Source organism: Zingiber officinale, chromosome 1A (genome assembly GCF_018446385.1).
Source record: "Zingiber officinale cultivar Zhangliang chromosome 1A, Zo_v1.1, whole genome shotgun sequence".
Classification (NCBI taxonomy): Eukaryota; Viridiplantae; Streptophyta; class Magnoliopsida; order Zingiberales; family Zingiberaceae; genus Zingiber; species Zingiber officinale.
In genome coordinates, this window is record NC_055987.1 from 37,371,454 (window position 1) to 37,391,167 (window position 19,714).

Consider the following 19,714-nt stretch of genomic DNA (forward strand, 5'->3'; position numbering starts at 1 on the left):
TTAATTTTTGCATGCTTGGAAAAGGATTCGAACATAAAATATGGGTGCGATAAAAAACTAGCTAAACTTGAGAATTCAAATCAAGCCAAACCCATGTTTGATACAAAAAATATTTAGATTAGAGAGCTAAACCAGCTAAACTTGAGAATTCGCCATAAAAAAATTAGAATATAACACACATACCTTCCATATAAATGCGTTTGATGAAAACTTCCTTTTCCAAGCATCCTGTGCTATGGGATCCTGAAAAGAAATTGAGCATATTAAATACTATGGACATGAAAACTTGACTAAACTACCACAATCAGGCACTTAAGTATAGAATCAGTTTGGAAATATTTAGATAAGTTGATGAGATTTGCACAGGAAGTAAAAAAAAAGAGAACAGATGCTTAGCTTAGTCCCCCTTGAGTAGGATGTCCCCCTCTTTGTTGAGAACAACAAAGTTTGTTTATAAGATAAATAATAGCAAAGTACATGTGAATTAGTAATTTTCCACAAGGACTAGCTTGTTCATAAGGTGCATTTCCTATACGAGTTTCATGACACTTCTTTGAAAACACAGATACAGATTTGTCATCAGTTCAACTACAAAATGGCATGCATAGCTACATTTAACCATCACACAGAATTCAACAAGCTTAGAAACACAAGAAACAAGCATCATATAGACTGCCTTCTTAGCCCCTGACAAACCATGCCAAAAGCCTGAACACGCAAGAATCTTGTGTTCTGTGTTGCATCACAGAATATCAATCTGCATGATGACAATTAGAATGCTGATTAGTTATTGAAACTGACATTAAATAATGTGTTTTGACACTGACGTTTGCCCAGATGTACCTCTCTGGTCACTAGGTCCTGGTTTTTTAGAACAGAAAGAATTGAATGGCTGGTTGTTGTCGTCATCATTATGTTGTTGATTGGCTGGTTGTCACAGAATGAATGACCTAACATTGTATTCAACAAAGAGCCCTATAAATAATAAATAGAGATATTTGGCTATAAATATCTATATAAAGCAAAAGTTATCTCATAGGTATCAAACAATAATCCTCTATCGCTTAAAACATAATAAATCATACCTTTCTTCTGGCCTTTGCAACTGATTTCTTCATAATTTTTTCAATCTTAGATTGTTTCCTCTTTGTGGGTGGACGACCTCGAGATCTTACTTTTAATGGAGAGTGTATTGTTTTTGAACTCGATGTAGATGCTTCTTTCAAATGGTCCGCTCTTGAATGATCTATTTGAATAGCAATCAATTTTTCCTTCGTATCTTTCAAGATTTCCACCAAAACAGAACAACCGTTGTCATTATTTGCCCCAAGATGTTGAACCTCTTGTATCAATGGAGTGAGAATATTATACCGATGTCTTTCTCTATCACAAACATATTCATCATAAATGTTAGTGATACTTTGATAACCACGCTTAATATCTTTGCGCCATCGATCCATAATATAATTCATAGGAACCTCAATCACCTTCATTCGTATCAACACAGAGATCACATGCCTACATAAAATTCCCCGAAACTCAAAAAGATGGCATAGATGTTAGTGAGAGCCCTAGAGCCAATCATGTGATGGTTACTTTTTGGACTCTTTGTATCATATTCTTGTACATATATTTCTGATATATAAATAAAGGCATTGTGATTATTATACTTGTGTGTATTTGTGCTATATAAATAAGTATAATAATGTCCTAGGGTAGTAGGTTCATATCTATATCAATCGATTAGTTAAATCGATAGTGAGATGATATAGAGAACACTACACTTAATTATTCCTAGTCAAGTATTAACATAGAAGGACAATGTTAATGCATTGAGACTAGCATGTAGGTCAACATGATGACTTGATCTCACAAGTCATGGATATGAGATATCAAGTTGACACATGGGTATACATTGGAGAATGTATACTGAATGACCCGCCATGAGAAAGTATCATGGATCGTTATATGAGTGTCATATACTTTCTCAAGTGACTATTAGTATGACTTTAGTCCTTAGACCTGAAGTCACCATGGTTCCCTACATAAGGAGTTATGTACTTTGGTTTCGTCAAACGTCACCCGTAACTGGGTGGACTATAAAGGCGATTACTGGGTATGTAACAAATTATGCGGAGGGATGTGAGTGATGTAGATGGGATCTATCCCTCCTATATTACAGGAGTGATATCATAGTCTTGATAGAGTGAGATCACTAAGTGCATGGCCATGCCCAAATAAGGCAATATGTGATATTGTGCTTATTTGATTATAGTGAGTCTACTTGGAGTTCAAGACACTTAGATTGATTGGAGGATGACACGGTCTATGCCTCATATAAGATCAATCTAGATATCAAGGATAGAAGGACAATGTCACATATTGTGAGAGTCATAATTATTAGTCATATTGGTGATGTTGGATCTCAACATTCTTGTAACTTGGGTTGCAATGATGTGTTGCTAGATACCTCTCATTGCTTATGTCCCTAATTGGATTTAGGGACATTGCCAACGTTGACAAGAACCTATAGGGTCACACACATAGAGCAATAGATGGAGACTAGTTCATATGATGAACCAAGAGGAAAGATGAAGTCAAGTTTGACTTGGCTAAATATGGAAAGTCTATAAAAGGCAAGTTTGACTTGACCTAAATCCACAAGTTTGACTTGACTATGAGTTAGACTCAAGTATGATCCAAATGTTGGATAAATCAATTAAGGGAGTTAATTTGGTCATGTTTGACTTTGGCCAAATTAGGAAGGTTGAAAGTCAATATTGACTTGACTTGGATGCCACCACATTTGATGAGGTGGCATGGGAGAACCAATGGGGATGCTACACATCACCATGCCACCTCATGCTTGCCACCTCATGGGAGGTTACCCATGAGTGGCCGGCCACATTAAGGGGGCAATTAAGAGCATTAATTGCCCACTTAATGACATTTATGTGGCCGGCCACATGATATGGTGGATTGATTGAATTTTTGAATTCAATTTTTTGATTCTTCTTCTTCCTTGGTGCTCTCGGCAACTTCTCCCTCTCTTCCTCCTCTTCTTGGCCGAAAAACCACATAGGTGCTAGCACACCTTGTTTCGGTCATCTTCTCCACCTAATTGCTTGTGTGGACACATATAGAGGGGCTCTACTTTGTGCCCTCTAGATCCAACTTCAACCTTAGTCGAGCGGGATAAGCGAAGGGCACGCATCAAAGGTAGTTTTTCTTTAAACTATAGATCTAGGAGTAGATCTAACATATTCGGGTATTAAGCATGATATAAATACGTGGAATTTTTCGAATCGGATTTTTCTTTGCACGAGATCCTTGGCTAGGGTGTTTCGGGGTTTCCGCGACGCGAAAAGCGGTTTTCGTGGCCCGAAAAATTCTAACAGTGGTATCAGAGCCATCGTGCGAAGCACGTATTTATTTTTTTTCTGTATTAGATACAAAATTTAGATGCTTTTAAGTTTCTGTGATTTTTCTAAATTTTAGGAATTTTTGGGTATTTTTCTCGTAGAGGCGAAAGAACGAGTGCGAAGCACTTGTACACTTTTGTCACCGAGAAAAATTTCTCCGAAACGGCAAGTTTCACCCAAATAGATTTTGGGACAGCGGGTAAGGGCGCTGTATAATCGCAAGAGGACACTCGCGAAGGTTATTTCGCGAATAGGGGTGCTGCCCCTAACCCCGCAAGGGGCCTTGTCCCGTGATTACGCCCGAAACCCGCTTAGCGGGACCGCCGTGGAGAAGGGACTCAAAAATTCAGAAAAATCAGTAGAAAAATTTTAAATAAAAAAAAAATACACAATTCTGAATTATGTACAGTATGTGTTGGTCATGGCCCAAGTCCCAGAATTTTTATGAAAAATTATGCGTGTAATTCATAATACGGCCTGCGTGCCGTCATGTGTTGTGTGTGCTGTATTGTGGATGCGACCTGCGTGTTGCCTTTTTCCATTATTTTATTTCTGTAAAAATTAGTTTTAAGACTCGAATGTAACTCGAGTATAAATTTTGTAATGTACAAAATTTGAAGATGACGAAATTCCGGAGAAGACGGACTCGCGGGAGCATGCCGGCAACACATGGGGATCGGAAGGAGGAGCTTGGAGAAGCTGCCACCTAGACCCTAGGATGACCATTGGATCTTCTCTTTGGCTAGAGAGGATCCTAGTAGGGCCATGACCAATCACATAATTTAAATGTATATATTTTATTTTTGCTTATGTGTATGTGATGCATGTTTGTGTAGAATAGAATATGCATGAGTGTATGTGATGCACATGTGATGTGGGAACCACATCTTGATGTGCACAATACACATTTAGGATTTAAATTAGATTTAATTTACGCCTAAATATGATGCACATCATCGATTAGATTAGATCTAAATCGAAATCAACTCGTAAACGCCTACCGGGCCATGATACCCATCACTACCTCGATCATATGCGATTGTCGTATCTGCCAAAGCAGAGCAACGCATTTAATCTTGGTAGGATACGGAGGGACAACCTTGGTCCCGCCTATCACGCTCGGGTTAGATTGAGCTCAATTAGATTGAGTAGCTAGCAAAGCTCAATTGGATCGAGTGAAGCTATAGGCGTATTCCAATAGTTGGAAAGGTAGGACAAGATCACGTTTATAAATAATCTTGGGCGATTTAGCCAAAGCTAACTCAAGATTATTTGTAAAAGTTAAATCTTGATCCTATAAACAAGAGTTGCATGGAGATGTAATTGGTAATTAGCTACCTACCGATCATACTAGGTCTTGGGCGATTCAGCCAAAGCTGACTCAAGATGTAGTATGATGTGGATCTTGTCCCACAAAATTCAGTGGGAGCATCATTTAATTAAAGGCCTAATTAGATGATAGAATATGATATTGATTCTCTGCATGTTTAATATGTTGTAGATTGCCATGTCACCAAACGCGAACACTCTCTCCCTACGATCTGTCCTTGAGAAGGACAAGCTCACAGGAGCTAACTTCCTGGACTAGTACAGGAACCTGAGGATAGTCCTCATGCAGGAACGTAAGCTGTACGTTCTGGAGCAAGCAGTTCCTGAAGCACCACCAGCCTCTGCCGCTCGTAACATTAAGGATGCTCATCAGAAGCATCAAGACGATGCGTTAGACGTGTCGTGCCTAATGCTATGCTGCATGTCCTCTGAGCTTCAGAAGCAACACGAGAACATGAATGCCTTTGATATGATTGGCCATCTTAAGCAATTATATCAAGGGCAAGCCAGGCATGAGAGGTTTGAAGTGACTCAGGCCCTCTTTTCATGTAAGATGAAAGAGGGAACCCCTGTAGGAACTCACGTACTCAAGATGATTGGGTACGTCGAGAACCTAGAGAGGTTGGGGTTCCCATTGGGCCAAGAGCTGGCCACTGACTTGATCCTGCAATCGTTGCCGGCAAGTTACCGTCAATTCGTCATGAACTATAACATGAACGAATTAGACAAACCACTGCCCGAGATGCTCAACATGTTGAGAACTGCTGAGCCCAATCTCACCACTACCAAGACCAGTACCGTCCTGATGGTACAAAAGGGCAAGGGTAAGGGCAAGTGGAAGCCCAAGGGTAAGGGTAAGACCCAGACCAAGGGCAAAGCCAGCTCTTCAGCACTCAAACCCAAGGGCGGGGTGCAAAAGGATGCTACCTGCTTCCACTGTGGTCAGACAGGGCACTGGAAGAGGAACTGCAAGATCTACCTGGAGGATCTTAAGAAGAAAAGAAGCGAGGCTTCTACTTCAGGTATAAATGTTATAGAAGTCAACCTTTCTATTTCTACATCATGGGTATTAGATACTGGATGTGCATCTCACATTTGTACTAATGTGCAGGCGCTGAGAAGTAGCAGGGCATTGGCAAAGGGCGAGGTGGACCTACGAGTAGGCAATGGAGCAAGGGTTGCTGCTGTTGCTGTAGGAACATATTTTCTATCTCTGCCCGCTGGGCTTGTATTGGAACTAGATAATTGTTGTTATGTCCCTGCACTAACAAAGAATATTATTTCAGTTTCCTGTTTAGATAATAAAGGTTTTTCATTCATAATAAAGGACAAATGTTGTTCTGTTTATTTGAAAGATATGTTCTATTGTAGTGCACATCTGATGAATGGCCTCTATATTCTAGATTTAGAGAGCCCTATCTATAACGTGAGTACCAAGAGGTTGAGATCAAATGAGTTGAACCCAACCTATCTCTGGCATTGCCGCCTAGGCCACATAAACGAGAGTCGCTTGTCCCAGCTCCATAAGGATGGTTTGCTGGACTCATTTGATTTTGAATCATATGAGACATGTGAGTCATGCCTTCTAGGCAAGATGACCAAGACTCCCTTTAGTGGACATAGCGAGAGAGCGACAGACTTGCTAGGACTCATACATAGTGATGTATGTGGCCCTTTCAATATCGCTGCTCGGGGTGGTTATAGGTACTTTATCACATTTACTGACGACTTCAGTAGATATGGTTATGTGTACTTGATGACACATAAGTCTGAATCCTTTGAAAAGTTCAAGGAATTCAGAAATGAAGTACAAAACCAGCTCGGCAAAAGTATTAAGATACTTCGATCAGATCGAGGTGGAGAATACTTAAGCCATGAGTTTAGTGACTATCTAGCGAGTGTGGGATTCTATCCCAACTCACTCCTCCTGGAACACCACGGTGGAATGGTGTATCGAAAGGAGGAATCGTACCTTATTAGATATAGTACGATCTATGATGAGTCACGCAGATCTTCCTATATCCTTTTGGAGTAGCCTTCACACTCAACCGTGTTCCATCCAAAGCGGTCATGAAGACACCATATACGATATGGGTGGGAGAGTCCCAAGATGTCTTTCATGAGGGTTTGGGGTTGTGAGGCTTACGTTAGACGCCAAGTCTCGGACAAACTGGGACCCAAATCGATAAGTGTTATTTTATAGGATATCCCAAGGAAACTAAGGGATATTACTTCTACATTCTTAGTCGACACAAGTGTTTGTTGCTAAGACTGGGGTCTTTCTAGAAAGGGACTTTGTTTCTAGAAAGGCTAGTGGAAGTTCGTTTGATCTTGAAGAAGTTCAAGACAACGACCAAAACACTGAGCCATTGATGGATACTGAACAGGAACCACAAAGAGTTGTGGATGATGAGATTGTTGCACAAGAAGTTGTGGAACAACAACCTGTTCATGTAGACCTACCTCTTCGCAGGTCTGATAGGGTACGTCGTCAGCCTGAGAGATACTCATTTCTCTTGCCTGACCAGGATGACGTTATGCTCATTGAGAATGAGCCTACCACCTATCAGGAAGCTGTGATGAGCCCAGATTCTGAGTCATGGCTAGAAGCCATGAGATCTGAAATGGATTCCATGTACACCAACCAAGTTTGGACCTTGGTTGATCCACCTGAAGGGGTCAAACCTATTGGGTGTAAGTGGGTCTTTAAGAGAAAGACTAACATGGACGGACTTACTCATACCTATAAAGGTAGACTGGTAGCTAAAGGTTTCAAGCAGATTCATGGTATTGACTATGATGAAACCTTCTCTCGATAGCGATGTTTAAGTCCATTCGGATTATGCTTGCTATTGCGACCTACCATGATTATGAGATCGGCGGATGGATGTCAAGGCAGTTTACGAATGGAAACCTCCTCGAGGATGTGTACATGACACACTGAGGGTTTTGTAGATCCACGATACTAGCGGTATACAGGCATAGGGCCATTTGTAGTGCAAGCAAGCCTCTCGGGCTGGAATCTTGATTCGATGATGCAATCAAGCAGTTTGGTTTCATCAAGAACGAAGATGAACCTGTCTACAAGAGGGTTAGTGGGAGCAGTTGTCTTCCTCGTATTGTATGTGGATGACATACTTCTCATTAGGAACGACATTTCCTCGCTTCAGTCTGTGAAGACTTGGCTGGGGAATTGTTTCTCAATGAAGGACTTAGGTGAAGCGACTGCATTCTAGGCATTAAGATCTATAGAGATAGATCTAAGAGATTGCTTGGCCTAAGTCGAATACATACATTGACACGGTATTACTTGGTTTGCCATGCGAATTCCAAGAAGGAAATCTGCCGATGTCACATGGTGTGAGTCTTCGAAGACTCAAAGTCCCTCTTCTAGAGAGAGAGCCGTATTGATAAGATCCCCTATGCCTCGGCCATAGGATCTATCATGTACGCCATGTTATGTACTCGTCCTGATGTCTCGTATGCTTTGAGCATGACGAGCAGATACCAGTCAGATCCAGGTGAGCATCACTGGATTGCGGTCAAGAATATCCTTAAGTACTTGAGAAGGACTAAGGATTATTTCTTGATATTTGGAGGTGATGAGCATCTAGTTGTAAAGGGTTACACTGATGCTAGCTTCCAAACTGACCAGGATGATTACAGATCGCAGTCAGGGTTCGTGTTCTGCTTGAATGGTGGAGCTGTGAGCTGGAAGAGTTCGAAGCAGGACACAGTTGCAGATTCTACAATGGAGGGGGGGTATATTGCTGCATCAGAGGCAGCAAAGGAGGCAATTTGGATCCGCAAGTTCATTTCTGAGCTTGGGGTGGTTCCTAGCATATCTGATCCCGTAGAGCTCTACTGCGACAACAATGGAGCTATTGCGCAGGCTAAGGAACCTCGCTCACACCAGCGGACAAAGCATATACTACGGCGCTTCCATCTCATTCGAGAGATCATCGATCGAGGAGATGTGAAGATTTGCAGAGTACCCACAGAGGCTAACGTCGCAGATCCCTTGACCAAGGCTTTGGCACAGACTAAGCATGATGGTCACACTAGGTCATTGGGTATTAGATACTACAGCGATTGGCACTAGTGCTAGTGGGAGATTGTTAGTGAGAGCCCTAGAGCCAATCATGTGATGGTTACTTTTTGGACTCTTTGTATCATATTCTTGTACATATATTTCTGATATATAAATAAAGGCATTGTGATTATTATACTTGTGTGTATTTGTGCTATATAAATAAGTATAATAATGTCCTAGGGTAGTAGGTTCATATCTATATCAATCGATTAGTTAAATCGATAGTGAGATGATATAGAGAACACTACACTTAATTATTCCTAGTCAAGTATTAACATAGAAGGACAATGTTAATGCATTGAGACTAGCATGTAGGTCAACATGATGACTTGATCTCACAAGTCATGGATATGAGATATCAAGTTGACACATGGGTATACATTGGAGAATGTATACTGAATGACCCGCCATGAGAAAGTATCATGGATCGTTATATGAGTGTCATATACTTTCTCAAGTGACTATTAGTATGACTTTAGTCCTTAGACCTGAAGTCACCATGGTTCCCTACATAAGGAGTTATATACTTTGGTTTCGTCAAACGTCACCCGTAACTGGGTGGACTATAAAGGCGATTACTGGGTATGTAACAAATTATGCGGAGGGATGTGAGTGATGTAGATGGGATCTATCCCTCCTATATTACAGGAGTGATATCATAGTCTTGATAGAGTGAGATCACTAAGTGCATGGCCATGCCCAAATAAGGCAATATGTGATATTGTGCTTATTTGATTATAGTGAGTCTACTTGGAGTTCAAGACACTTAGATTGATTGGAGGATGACACGGTCTATGCCTCATATAAGATCAATCTAGATATCAAGGATAGAAGGACAATGTCACATATTGTGAGAGTCACAATTATTAGTCATATTGGTGATGTTGGATCTCAACATTCTTGTAACTTGGGTAGCAATGATGTGTTGCTAGATACCTCTCATTGCTTATGTCCCTAATTGGATTTAGGGACATTGCCAACGTTGACAAGAACCTATAGGGTCACACACATAGAGCAATAGATGGAGACTAGTTCATATGATGAACCAAGAGGAAAGATGAAGTCAAGTTTGACTTGGCTAAATATGGAAAGTCTATAAAAGGCAAGTTTGACTTGACCTAAATCCACAAGTTTGACTTGACTATGAGTTAGACTCAAGTATGATCCAAATGTTGGATAAATCAATTAAGGGAGTTAATTTGGTCATGTTTGACTTTGGCCAAATTAGGAAGGTTGAAAGTCAATATTGACTTGACTTGGATGCCACCACATTTGATGAGGTGGCATGGGAGAACCAATGGGGATGCTACACATCACCATGCCACCTCATGCTTGCCACCTCATGGGAGGTTACCCATGAGTGGCCGGCCATATTAAGGGGGCAATTAAGAGCATTAATTGCCCACTTAATGACATTTATGTGGCCGGCCACATGATATGGTGGATTGATTGAATTTTTGAATTCAATTTTTGATTCTTCTTCTTCCTTGGTGCTCTCGGCAACTTCTCCCTCTCTTCCTCCTCTTCTTGGCCGAAAAACCACATAGGTGCTAGCACACCTTGTTTCGGTCATCTTCTCCACCTAATTGCTTGTGTGGACACATATAGAGGGGCTCTACTTTGTGCCCTCTAGATCCAACTTCAACCTTAGTCGAGCGGGATAAGCGAAGGGCACGCATCAAAGGTAGTTTTTCTTTAAACTATAGATCTAGGAGTAGATCTAACATATTCGGGTATTAAGCATGATATAAATACGTGGAATTTTTCGAATCGGATTTTTCTTTGCACGAGATCCTTGGCTAGGGTGTTTCGGGGTTTCCGCGACGCAAAAAGCGGTTTTCGTGGCCCGAAAAATTCTAACAATAGACACTTAACTTGACAGTCTAACTCAGTATAATCTACCCTGAAGGAAGCATCTCTTATAGGGTCTCCATTTTTTCCCAGCAATGTTTCTACCACTTCAAATATAAAAGCAACCCCTTCTTGCCTCACTAGTGAGGTATTGCAAAACATCAACCCTCTTATCTCATCTTGGAACAACTTAAATAAGTTGTTAGTGTAGAAACTTTGAAATTGTCTTTCAATAGGATAACCAGAAATTACTGGTATCATAGAATTAAAAGAACCAAAATCCAAATTTTTTTCTTTTTCAATCTTCTTCTTCAGAGCATTATCAAACTGTTCAACAAATTGCTTCAAAGAAGTTTTCGAATGAACATATTCATCAAAAAAAAGCATTCATACTTTCACTCCTTTGGGATGTGGACATAGCTGCCCAAAACTTATCTTTGACATACACAGGTATCCATTTATTCCGCTGTTCATACAAAGATTTCAACCAGACATTGTTCTCTAAATTAAAAACCTCAATCATTTTCATCCAATTCTCATCACATTCATCAATACTAAGTGAGTTGTAAACAATATTCTTCAATTGTTTCTTTATCAGCTTATATTGAGCATGCCCACCTAATTTTGCTGGTAATTTTTTCATTATATGCCAAAGACACAAACGATGATGAGAATCCGGAAATATCTCTTCAATAGCAATTGCCATGGCACGACACTGGTCTGTGATTATGGCCTTTGGAGCACGCCCAAGCATACATGTCAGCCAAGATTTGAACAACCATATGAATGTTTCTGAATCTTCACTTGATAATAATCCACATCCAAGCAAAATGGATTGACCATGATGATTCACCCCAACAAAAGGAGCAAATGGCATATCATAACTATTAGTCAAATAAGTTGTTTCAAAAGTCACAACCTCAGAAAAATAATGATATGCAGCCCTACATCTTGCATCTGCCCAAAAAACATTTCTTATTCGAGACTCTTTATCTAAATCAAGCACATAAAAGAAGTTAGAGTTCCGACTTTGCATGCGACAAAAATAATTACTCAAGGCTTCAGCATCTCCATTCCCTAACCTCAACCTTCTAGCTTCTGAAATATAATTCCTACACTTTCTCTCATCAAATGTCAAATTCTCATAGCCTCCAGCCTCAACTACCAATGAATGAAAACTTTTACTTAAAGTAATTCCTGCTTGATCATTTAATTCAAGTTTCCTCTTTGTAATTGAATCCAATAATTTATTACATCTAAAATGCCGTGACTTTCCCGGGCTCAAGACGTGATTATGTTCAAGAGATTCACTATTTATCACAAAGTTATCATCATTCCGAATAACAACATTAATCTTAGCTTTGCAATTTATCTTAATAGAAGGTCTAGGGTACAAAGCATTTTTGGCTTGAGATACTGTTTTACCACTTTTGGCACATCCAAGACAAAAATATTTTTGCTTTCCATCATCTCCCTTTTTACCACCTAATTTGGAAATACCAAAACCAACATTCTGAGCATATGATTTATAAAAATTATGAACTTCATCTTCAGATATAAAAGTCATGCCAATCTTAGGAATCATGACTTCATTTAAACTAGATGGGGATAGATCTGTGCTCACATGGTCGTTGTTATCGTTTACCTCATTTGAATCACTTTTTCCTTGATCCATGATTATTTTTCACCTACATTTATTCAAAAATGGAAGGCAGGTAAGTATTCAACTACATTTATTTGTTTAAAAAATAGAAAACAGATCCAAAAAGTTAAGTATCCAAATGAAAAGTAAGGAATTCCATAAAAGAAAGAAGAACATACATCCAAACACAAAAGTTATAAGAGATGTTTGTCAGCACAGAGCTGTGCTGATATCATGTTTTATTTTAAAAAAATTAATAAACCAAACACACAAAACTCTAAAACAAAAACCAAAATCCAAATAGCAAATATCAACCGGATCCATTGTAATAGTCATATCACGGCAGATAGCTTATGAGCTTAGGAAGCACTAATGTTATTGTCACACAAGGAAAAACTGATGGCTGGTTATCTCCATGATACACAGGCAAACAAATTAACGTACAAAGCAAGAATCTTCATCACAATGAATTTTGAATGTATAGAACAATCCCTAATGTCAGCATAGCTCTGCAATGACATACAACAACAACAACAAAAAACACACACACAGGGAGAGCCGAGCAGCTAAACAGCAGGAAGGTCCGAATAGCAGAAAATCGAGTCGATTTGGACAAAAATCAGCTAAGGAAAACACCTCATACCTGATTCAGGGCAGATTTAGGGCAGGGGAGAGTTTTCCGCCGAGCGCCGAGAGATTTAGGGCACGGAGCCGGAGAGAAAATGCGACGGCAAGAGGCGGAGCGCCGAGAGCAGAGAGCGGAGGGAAAGAGCGACGGCAAGGAGGCGGAGAGAAAATGCTAGGGCAGGAGGGTCGAGAGCAGCGAGCGGAGGGAAAGAGCGACGGCAGGGAGCGGGGAGAGGAGAAAACCAATTAGGGCAGGAGGGGGAGAGAAAGCGCGAGCCGGGGCGAGAAAAGAAACGAGCGGGGCATGAAAAAAAAAACCAAAGAACGAGCGGGGAGAGAAAAAAAAAACCAAATGTTGACTTTGACCCGTCACTGTCCACGCAGGACGCCACATCGTTCGCGGCGCAAATTCGAGATGCAGTTTCGAGCTGCATATCATTTCTCATTTAACTTAGCGTGTGAAGATTAAAGATTTACATAGATAAGTCGCAGATTTAATCCAATGCCTAGCTGTGGCAACGCAATCCCTCACGAGCACCTCCGCGGTGCAACAAGAAGACAATCATGAGAGAATAAACGTTCTCAAGAAGCAGACCAGGAATCTGATACGCGAGAAGCAGCAAGTAGTAGAGCTAGCAACTTCAACTGATCGACCACCTACAACAGCTCGGCATGGCTTACCACTTCAAAGACGAGATTGCAGACGTTTTAAGTCGTCTTTATGCTTCTTTAGACCATGTGAGCTAGCATCTGAAGGACAATCTCCATGCCACGTCGCTGATGTTCAGGCTCCTCAGAGCAAATGGTTTCTCTATTTCCCAAGATTCGTTCGAGACAGTAAAAGACGAGAACGGAAACTTCGAAGCTCGGTGTGCGAACCAAATCATAGAGATACTGACTAAGCTTCCTGCCTCGAGAAGGAAGGAGAGTCTATATAAATATTAATAACTCTTAGATATTTTTTCTTTTTTAATAAATAGGAATTGAAGTCCATATACCTTCTTTGAATACTCGTGTTCAATCTATATAAACATGTATGTTCAAAAAATAATCCTTGAATCTTAAATAATTTTTTTAAAAAAAAAACTACGATTATTCCTTTTTTTATCTTCTCCTTAAATCCTCTTTTCATCAACCCATAGATAATCAGTATCCTATCAACATCAATTTTGAACAAAATGGATGTCAAAAGTTATTGCAATTTCAATGATCCAGCAAAAATTCCTATATAGAATCTCATTACTGACACATTAATCAAGATTCTAATTTTCAGCAATGATGTAGCAGCGCTACATCAGAATATATATATATATATTTTTTTTTCAATTTTTCATACATAGAGATTAAATTAATAAATAAATTTTTTTAAAAAAATATTAGACTGACTATCTGTTGTAAATATTTTTTATTTATTTTGATAACTAATAAAAAAATTTTATAGGACTGAACAAATTATTTCAAAATTAATTGATTTATAATCAGATATTTTCACCTAAAAAAAACATTCTATACCAATATCCATACTTTTGATAGTAAAGGTGGAATCTGTCATCCAGTGGCCCCAAATGATCGGTTCCACGATCATATGTGAGGAGATAAATAAATTAGGTAAAGGAGGATTTTTTTTTTCTCGACTTTATCGAGATTTGAACCCTTACCTTTTGATAGCAACTCTGTTCCTCACTAGCCAACTCAATCATGCCATGAAGGCACCAATATCCACACCTTGAATAACCCATGAGCTGACCCCCAAAATTAATGTCTAGACCAAGAACCCAACCAAGTCATTCATCGGAGAAAAGTAGCTCAGAGCAAGAAACAAAAAGACTAAATTTGAAAACAATCCCTATTCCCACGGCTACCTCCGGCTTTCCCTTGTCATCCCCGTGGATTTTGAGGTGATTCAGCCTAACCAAGGTGTTCTCGCTGGCAGGCGTGGTCGCCACTGGCTCAATCCTGATGGAGGTTGAGCGCAAGCTGTAGCTGATGGAGGTCGATTGACTGTCGGAGAGGGCTGGCGTGCCGAAGGAAACTTTGGGGGTACTCTTGCTCCCGTCGTTCATCTCTGAGATCGCGTAAGAAAATCGACAGAAGTAGATAAACCCTAATCCTAATCGAGAAAGATCGTATTGAAAGAGAGAAGAAAAGGGAGCTTGTTTGGTCTAGGCCCAGTGTGGGCAGCTGCCAACACTAGTGTGGCCCTTGTAAGCTCCGCTGCCATGGTGAACCAGTTCTAGACGCTAAGCAATCTGGACAACTGCGAGCTCCAGGTCATGCAGCTCGGCCCCGTCTGCGACTATAGCCTCGCCATTCACCACTCTCGGGAGGAGTTCTAGCGCTGGGGGCTTTCGCCGGATATGATTTCCACCAGCAATGGTGGGATATAAACCGCCACCTGCGGCAGCTGATACGACAATCACCCCTGGCACCTCGACAATTTCTTCAGTCGCATCTGCGACTCCGAGTCAGAGGAGGAGATGGAATCTTTCAACAACCACAGCATCTTTGCTATATATTCTCCGATTTGTTCGTTTGTTTGTATATATTGGTTTTTTAAATCATCATTTTATCAAACCATAGGAAAGTTTATGAAATATTTAAATCACATGCCTTAATTTTAAAATTATCAAATCACAACTCAATTCTATTTTTACTCCTATTATTATTTCCAGTCAAGTGCTACAATTATAGCAATTGAATCGATTAATTTTATTTCTTAAAAAAATGATCGATTCATATTCAAAAAATCATTACTCTCAATATAGTCGATCAAATTGATGTTTTAGGATATTTATATAATCAAGAGAGCTAGACGAACACATAGGAACTGATTTCATGTCATTTTACTACAAAAAGATCCAGCAATACCGACGGAATTATCCTTCGGTATTCCGTCGGTAATGGGCCTTACCGACAGATTACCGACGGATATTAATTTGTCGCGAGAATATGCGTCAGAACCTATTTTCCCGACGGAGGGAATATTTCCGTCGGTATCTACCGACAGAAATCTATTTCCGTCAGTAAACACGCGGACACCTGGCGCCCCAGTTTTCTGACAGAAATATAATTTCCGTCAGAGGGGGGTCCTGATTAAAAACTTCATATCGTAATTTCCGACGGAAATACCATTTCCGTCGGTATATTACGATATGGAATACCAACGGAATGCATATTTCGTCGGTATTTCGTCAGTAAAAGAAAAAAAAATTGGTAGATTCCTTTTGTATTCCCATTCACCCCATGTATACAAATTATAATCACAAATACAATCACAGCTATAATCTCAAATACAGATATAAACTAACACAATCACAGATATAATCACAAATACCGACATAGATGCAATCACAATTTACAAATAAACTAACCCAATCACAGATACAATCACAATTTACAATTAAATAACTCAATCACAGTTTACATATTCTAACAAAACATATATAAACAAACATAATATAAACAAAGTATTTCCGTGCTCAAATGTATAAATTCATACCATGATAACAAATACTCCAAAAACAACTAATAGTGTAAAATCCTGCAAAAAGTAAAATACAATAAATTATGATGAGATTGATATCGATCTATAATTCGAAATGTTACATAGATGTATAATGAATTTTACATTTACAAAAATAAATACCTAGATAGAAAGAAAATGATGATGATGATGATGATGATCGTGCTGAATATATACATCCTGACGCCTGAAACATATATTAATGTAAATATTAGAAATTAGCAGAGTAGAATAAAACAATCAAATATATTTTGCATGTAACTTGTATGATAAATAAAGATTTAAATAGTAGTTGAACAAACCTCGAAACATACTAATCATCACGGTCTGATGGGTCTTGAGTCTCCTGGGACTCAAGACCATCTGACGTCTGGGTACGAGCGAAATTTGCGACGATCTCTCACATACTGGCAAAGAGAGTTTCCTGGTCGGTCCTCCTCTTCTCCTCAACAGCCCTCCACTCATCCATAGAAGTCATCCTCTCATCCATTGTCTTCAGTTGAGTGCGCAGTTCTTGATTTTCACATTTTAATGACTGCACCTCACTAGAAGAAGATGAACTAGCACGACCCCTAGGAGTCCTCAAACGATCAAATGCCACTTTGGCCTGGGAGCCAAGGCCGTAGAGGGTGGAGTTTTTTGTCCTTCCACCGACAATATCATAATATATCTCATTTAACGCATTGGTGGATAGAGAGTGTGACTCCCCCCCTCTGATGGTGGCTGAGAGGCCTGAGCCACTCTTTCTGTCATTTGATCCTGTGTTCAAAATTATAATATTGATCAATATTTAATTTGATAACAATTATTAAAGTTAATCAAAATAGAAATGCATGAACAAATGAAATAAAGTTAATAATTTTACGTGTAGGGCCTGAGATCAAGAATCGACAAATGACCCATCTTTCTTCTTATGGGTCTTCAGAAATACCTCCATGCATGTGGGTTGCCGAGCAAGATCATGCTCCTACATACACAAATAGTTTGAGACATAATTATATATACTAATGTGATAATAAAATAAAAAATTGTTAGAAATTATAGCTTTAAATTAAATTACCAAATCTATAGCATGCTCAACAATAGATTTCGATCCTGACGTATGCCAAGCGATTCCGGTACTCGGTCCACCTCGCTTTGTATTCCTATTAGATCGAGCCTTTTCAGGATTTTCTCGCCATCTTTCTGCAGCCCAGGTGGCCGTCCATGCACTCCATATCGTTTCCGAAACATACGCTGGCCTAGTGCCCTTTTTCCTGATATAATACATGAGATCTCTGTACAGTTTAGCACAATAACTATTCCATGTAGCTTTGAACTGTTCTTCTTGACCATCTTCCCATGTATACATTTTTTGCAATTATAAGTATAGATTTTAGTATACGAAAGGATAAATATATTATTGAATACCAAATATATTAATTTTACTTACTACGAATTCATTGTAATAAAATGTCTTCATCTCCTGATCTACATGCCTTCATGTAGTACCAGAAGCACATACTCGCTCTTTAAACTTACTAGTGATATAAGAGGCTACCCGTTGGCCATCAGGAACAAATCTGCAAGGAAAAAAAAATAGATATGAATAATAAAAAGTCTTTGACAATAATTTGTATTAATCATAACAAAAATACATACGTATCTCCGACAACTCTAATAGCCTTTTATCCACGGGGTGCTACTGTCTGCTGCTCAGCCATAATAATATATCTGCACAAAAACATAGCATGCATGTACTAGTAATAACATTAACATTAACATCACAATACAAAAATATACATACACACATGCATAACATTAACATTCGCAACACAATACAAAATTATATAGAAAAGTATAGTTCAGACATTACATTAGCAACTATTTAATCAACATTAATAGTTTCCAAGTCTTCATCGCTAGACTCTGTTAGTACCAATTCATCTTCACTGTTGGACATCTCTTCATCATCTATCTCCTCATAAGTGACATTAACAAGATCAATAAGTAATTGAGATGTAGATTCAAGTTGTGTATCAATTGAATGTCTCTCAACTTCGTCATTCTGAAATGCATCAGTAGCCTGAGTGGTATTCGGCATTTCTATAATCGAGCGAGGCTTCATTCGACAAACAGACAACCATTCACTGGGCCTTCTTCTCTTTGTAGGGTATTCAGGATAGAAAACCTGTGCTGCTTGTACCCCGAAAATAAAAGGTTCAAACTTGTTGAACCTTTTGTTTGCATTAACCTCAACTAAATTATACTTTGGATGTATTCTGGTACCTATTCTTGGGGTAGGATCATACCATGAACATTTAAATAGCACGCACCTCTTAATAGGTAATGCAGGATATTCAACTTCTATGATTTCCTCAAGTCTACCATAATAATCATACTGAGTGTTATAGTTGTCCATAGATCCTTTGACACAAACACCAGAATTATAGGTTAATCTCCGTGAATCTCGTAGTGCCACGTGGAATTTGAGGCCATTAACATAGAAACTAGAGTAGACCTTTTTTTACGAAGAGGTCTTGATGCAAGATTCATGATCCTATCATCTGTCACATTTGATATTCTACGGTCTTTAACCTACACAATTAGTAGACATTAGAACAGTACTTAACACACACGAACTTAAATACTTAATAAAATCTCCAACTTACATATATTTCAAACCATAATGCAAATTCAACCTCTAACTTTTCAGCTACACCATCTGCATCCATTGATGGATTTTGTAGATATAGTTGTTGTTCATATAAACTAGAAAAGAAGGTAATTTTAAGGTAAACGAGATATCAAGCAACAAATTGAACGGGGAATACTTTTTTAATTAGAGAAGTCAACTTACTCTATGTATGGTTTGACCTCTTCACAATTTAAGAGTATGTATGTTCTTGCAGCATGATATTCTTCTGGAGTTAAGAATCTAGAAATAGATGCACCCATTGGTTTGCCAGGAAACTTAAAAATAGAAAGCATCGAATTGTCTATTTCTTAAGCATCATCATAATTTCTAGGAACCTTGCGATGTTTGGTTTTGACATTATCAGCAAAATAATAGGAACAGAAAGAAGATGCTTCTTCAACCAGATAAGCATTACATATTGAGCCCTCAAATCTTGCTTTGTTACGAACATTATTCTTTAATTTTCTCAAAAACCATTCGAATGGATACATCCATATATATTGCACAGGATCAGCTATTTGTGCCTCATATGGCAAATGTACCAGCAGAT

The 19,714-nt window shown here is 39.0% G+C and overlaps 1 pseudogene; it reads right to left on the reverse strand.

The window, feature by feature from the left end:
- Positions 1 to 1,131: 1,131 nt before the first annotated feature.
- On the reverse strand, positions 1,132 to 12,370 carry LOC121997525 (annotated as a pseudogene).
- Between the last annotated feature and the right edge of the window lie 7,344 nt (positions 12,371 to 19,714).